The following is a 6,158-nucleotide window of genomic DNA, read 5'->3' as shown; positions in this document are numbered from 1 at the left end:
CTATAAAAAGTTTGTGTTAATGATTTGTTTATCACATTTATAAACCGTTGATGCAGGCATTTGCTTTATTATACCTTAGAAAAGGAAATGTTTGCAATTGAGTGGTTAAATTTTCTTAACCAGATCTTAGTATAAACGATGATTTTCATGCCAAAAGTTATGAAAATATAGGGTAACTGGGGATAGATCGCGCCCTCTAAGGAAGGAAGCATTTTTAGCTATGAAGAACATTATTATAAGCCTTATTCTTATTCATTACTTCATAGACAAACATGTTTTTTATCAAATAGTAGAAACTGCCATCCATTTTCTTTTTTCTGGCGTTAATAAATCAATTTTCATAAAATGCTTGCTTATCTGCATTTTTATTTTTTGCGGGGTAAAACGCGCAACGCATGCTCAATCATGGTTGCAAATACGGTGCATACATAAGGGCGTTTGATCAGATGTTATTGTTCGATTATAGTATACATGTTGATTCAACAAATGTGCATTTGTAAGGTTCAAAGTGGCACGTAACTAAAGCTTGGCATCAGGGATACCAAGTCACTACGTTTGCTGGAATTTGAATTCAAACGGCTGTTTTGGTGTTATGAAATAGGAGCGGTCGTTTTTCCCCACGAGTTGATTAAAGTTTAAGTCCTTCAATACGCTTTTTAAGGATCAATTCAACACTTTTTTCGCATGGAATACGAACTAAAGGAGTGCACAAGTCGATTCTCGGTGAAAGCTTCAAAATTTTTGTTCTTTATCGGCCTGAAAAATGGCCTAGAAAATAACACAAAATTACAACGGAGAGAGTGAAAAATGTTTTTTTTTCTAGTTTTTCACGATTTTTGCCAGGAATATATATACAGAGAAGCATTTTAATACATTTTCCATTATCTCGGGTGAAAAATAGCGTCCCAAAGCACGTCTTTCGTTCAAAACAAGGGTGGCGCGTTTTACCCCAATGGCGCATTTTACACCCAGTTCCCCTAATGAAAAACATTAAAATAATCAACCATGTCCTGTCCCTTACTCTGAACATCTGACTTATACCTTGGTTTTAAATTAAACTGAACAGACATCTTTGGCTTCAATGCGGGACACAATCAGTAAACTTTTGAAAATTAGTATGAGGGTTCATTGGCAGATTTCATAACGCTAAAAATAGCAATTTTTATAGTCACCCATCCCCTAAAATCGCTTTTTGTATGAATATTCTACAATTTTTGTATGAGCTGTAACATCGTTTTAAAGGCACAGACAAAATTGGAACTAATTAAAAACTGAAAGCAGTTTTCTCTGAAATAATAGGCAAATCGATAAAAGTAAAAATATACAGCTATATAAGGCTGATGTAAATATTAATTTTCTTTTACGACCACTTATAGACCGTTTATAAGGTACGAGGCGGGTTAAAAATAAACAAGGAACAAAAAAAAATAAAGTCCGCTCTGTCTGCACGAAAATTGTTGCAATTCCTGACCACCCAACTAAATATGGTACATGGTCAAAAATCAAAATCAAATGCATCGGATTAGATTATACTTATAAATTTCTATTGATGGATAAGTAGAAGAATAACTCGATGTCGAAAAATCTGACAAATCTCATGAAATGTTTTTCATTTCCTCTCATTCTTCAGCGCGCTGATCATTTCCGCTGTTATGGTAGTAAGCACTTGGTCCACTCTGACTGCATACTTTTATCGATTTTTATTGATCGTCCAAAGTAAATTGTTCCATATCTCTCGAAATTTACAGAATTCATCAAATCTGATCACAGTGAAATGGAGGTAAAGTAATATCGCATCTAATGAAAGAATAATCCAATTTTCCCAAGTTTTGTACTTGGTCCCCTCTGACTCAACGCCGACCAGTTGTGTTTCTATGTTAAGTTTATGTATTCAAATTGCATAAGTCGCACAGTATTTTGAATTGAATAGTGAAATAAAAGTTAGTATATGCATTCGTATAAATAGGCATATGACAGTGTAAAAGATACTGTCCGGAATTTTCGACGGGTGGTTTTAAATCCGGACATTATTCAATAGCACAGTAGTGTTTTACTTATAAGCGAAGTATGCACTTCAACATAAAAGTAATCGCCTATTTCGATGCGTGGGAAATTTCTTGCAAGAAATGCTCAAGAAAAGCATTTTTCTTTGATCGCAGTACGCAGTTGAAAAAAAATGTCAATTCAAATGGAACTCACTGTAGAAAAATTCTTGACCATTTCTTACGCAGAAATTTTTACTTTTCTTGAGCTGAACAGCATACCTAGCTATAATAGTGAATATTTGGAGGGTAAATCCAAAAGAAAACTCGCAAACAATATCATTTAAGTGTTATCAGTGATTAGAGTGCAACTGCAACTGTATTATACATACAGAAAGACAGGCCGGTTCGAATATTTCTGCGGTTCTAGCCTCAAGCGCCCAGTCGTATATGTTGGGATACAGTTGGAGTTATTGAACTACAAATTTACAATCATTTCATTATCATACACATCATAGATCAAAAGCCTGCATGAAGTGTTTATAAATATGACATACGAACAAATGCAGATAAACTTTTTATTAATATTGTTGCAATATTCCATACTGCAAGAGTGCTGTCCGGATTTTGATTCACAAGTGTCCGGATTTATATACAGGTAATGCTTCTGGTGTCCGGATTTAAGGACAAGACAAGTGTGATAGTTTTATTGATTTTCATGTTATTATCACAACCTTCAACGTAACATTTATTTTTCTTGCCAAGTTCTAGTATAAAACTATGTGTAGCAAAAATAAACTCACATCTTATTCGATGAAAAATGATTTAAAACGGAACCACGAGCTCGCCCAACTCTACGGGGAACCCAGTATCCAGAAGGTGGCCAAAGCTGGAAGGATACGATGGGCAGGTCATGTTGCAAGAATGCCGGACAGCAACCCTGCAAAGATGGTGTTCGCTTCGGATCCGGTTGGTACAAGAAGGCGTGGAGCGCAGCGAGCTAGGTGGGCGGATCAAGTGCGTATCGATTTGGCGAGCGTGGGGCAGAACCGAGGATGGAGAGATGCGGCCACGAACCGAGTATTGTGGCGTGAAATTGTTGATTCAGTGTTATCTGTGTAGATGTTAACTAAATAAATGAAGGAGTAACTTTTTTATTTTTATTGTTTTATTCCCGTCCAGATTTAGATTCACCACGGTACAGGTATGTTCCGTTTTTATCAACACGATCGGAAATTTTCAGTTGACAAAACGGAACCGTGACAAAAACGGAATATTTTATTTTTGTCAGGATAATACACATTTTAATCATATACCGTGATGAATCAAAATCCGGACGGTACCAATATCCGGACACTCTGAGAAAATTTGGTAATTAAAGGCAAACCTGAATGTTAGAATGTTTATTAATAATTGATACCTTTACTATGAAAACAGCTGATCATTTTACATTCATTCATAATCTAGTTACCATTGCCTAATAATTAATAATAACATAAACAAAAAAGTTGCTCCTGTTGAACGTCTTTTCGTCGCGGTCCAACTGATTTTGGTTATAGAGTTGACAAGCGCCTCCTCAACGATTATCAGCCAAAATACGTGAAAAATGTATTATATATGTAGTGATTGTAACATAATTGTGCATAATGTTGTTGTTGAACAGTTCAGTGACACCACATCGCAGATATACGGGATAAATACACGTTTGAAATAGTGAAAACAGGCTGTCCGGGATTGAAGCCAAGTGTTCTTAAATCCGGACGCTGAATTGGAAATGTATATTTTGGTGGCGTTCTTATATATTTTCCAAGTACAACCAAAAGAAAACTTTGAACATTATCGGAACATTTAAATAAAAGTGCAGAAAATTAGTAATTAGTGATGATTTTGGATCGAACCGCAGAGACTTTAGTTTAGGTAACGAATAACAAAATTTGCATAAATTTGTATGTTTATACCATTACAAAACATAAGCTTCCCACACATCTGCTAAAATCGAGATATAGCGAGTGTAGTTTAAAAGTTTAACACAGTTTAATTTGATAATTCCATGTTAAATTATAGCTGTCCGGATTTTAATTCAAAAGTGTCCGGATTTACCGACATGCTTGGTTCAGGTGTCCGGATTTAAAGACAAGAAATGCTTCATTATATTTACTATTTCTATAGCAAAATCTCAAATTTCTTCGAAAAATTTATCATGTTTACTAAGATTAAACATTGAACTGCTCGTTATGTAAAAAGACTTTGCTTAAATCTATAAGAAATATATTCAAAATGGACTGTAAACATTTGTTCCGTCTTAAATGTCCGGGTATTGATGCATCACGGTAAGCGCACAGTGCAAAAGTTTTGCAAAATGAAATGAATATTTACCGTTTCCTGTGCTCTGAATTTCCAAAGTCTTATCGGTAAAATGATTGTGGTGTTATTTCTTCCAAAGTTATTACTACCAACTTCGACAAGGATGCACTAATCGCGAATCTAGAACAGCGCCACCACATCGCCTTTTAGCTTTGTGTTTGATCTCGAATGGACTGGCGATAAACGATCTCTAAGTTCTAGTTTATTGTTAAGTAAAAATACTATTAAATACTGGCAACGTCATGCTTCGTTTTCCATCATGAAAAATGGCATGCAATCTCCCATACAAAACGACAGATTAGTAATGGATCATTGAATGTAGTTTTTGCAAGTGTTCACCGCATCAAAACAAAGGCGCCACTGTATATGGGATTTAACATTGTGACAGCATTACTGTTCTGTCAAACACACAAGGCTACGGTGGCGCTATCTATGCTTTCCATAGCGGCCGTTTTGGTTATTTTAATGATCCATTAGTTGTTTTCCAGTTATTTCAGTGAATTTTCCAAATCTTTTCCTTTACTCAAACACGTCAGAATATTTGACCAATGTAACAGTGAAATAATCATGTTAGTCAATTAGCCCGGTATTTAGTCATTTTGTGACATAAAAACACCATTCCATTTTTAATAATATAGAAGTTCATCAAAAACACATAAGTGTACAAACTCTAGATCAAGTATCACCAAATAAGAACTCTTTTGCGAAGTTTTATGAATAAGCGTATGGCTCTTGGTATAAGACTCCTAATTAACCTATTAGTCTTCATGTGGGAAAGGGGATCATGTCTGCTCAATGATCAAGATCCCAGCAAATGTGGGATGGCAACGTGCGGGACGTGAGAAGTCTTTGTATGGCACAAATATTTTGTTTTATTTTCATGCAAAAAGTCATACCATAAGGGAAACCTAAACCTAGAAAAACCGCAAAAATTTTCTTACGTAATTAATGGACAGCCCCTAAGTCTATGAAATTTACATAGAAAATTCTTTGATGCCGTGTTATATAAGAATAAGGAGAGGTCTTTGCAACTCTCTTAAGGGTTCAATCACAAATTTCATAACGCTGAAAATAACCATTCTTGACACTCGCCCACCCCCTCGTAACACATTTTGTATGAAATTTTGTCAAATTGACTTTGACGACTGAGTAACGTCGCATTCAAGTCTCCATATATAAAACAAATAGGGGTATTCACTTAAAGTTGCGTAAACCAGCGTAAAACTGAAACTGCGTATTAATTGCAATGACTTATTTCAAACGAAATATTCCAATTTTGACACTTGAGAACTAAATCTAGCTGTTCATGTGTTGGATACATTGAAAAATTGTTATGTTTGCTGTTCAGATTTGGCCATATCAGTACAAATGCATTGGAATAAATGGAATTAGAAGGGTTAATTTTATATCCTATTTAAGATTTCACGGATTAATGGTAATAAAATGTACCAAATTGTGCTGGGCGGGTGGCGTTAGAATCGTTTTGAATATTGACAAAATAGCAGCGATGTGCGAGGTTATTGTGAAAATGAGCAAAAGAACATCCAGACGCATGAAACGTAGATAAATGACTGCTGATTAAAAAGTGTTTTTTATTTAAAATAAATTTAATTATTTTGTTCTCCAAATAAGCCTAAATTTCTCACAAACTTGAATGTATATAAATACTTGATTGCTGCATTTGATACTGATTTCGTGATGAAAACCCGCTTTGACCCATTAGCGTACTTGCGGAGACTATTCCACAGTTTCCACATAAACGCAAAGGATCTCTGTAATCCGTGATTTTGTCTATTCTCACACTAAATATGT

The sequence above is a fragment of the Aedes aegypti genome, chromosome 3 (genome assembly GCF_002204515.2).
Source record: "Aedes aegypti strain LVP_AGWG chromosome 3, AaegL5.0 Primary Assembly, whole genome shotgun sequence".
NCBI classification, from domain to species: domain Eukaryota; kingdom Metazoa; phylum Arthropoda; class Insecta; order Diptera; family Culicidae; genus Aedes; species Aedes aegypti.
Note: the sequence above shows the minus strand (reverse complement) of the source record.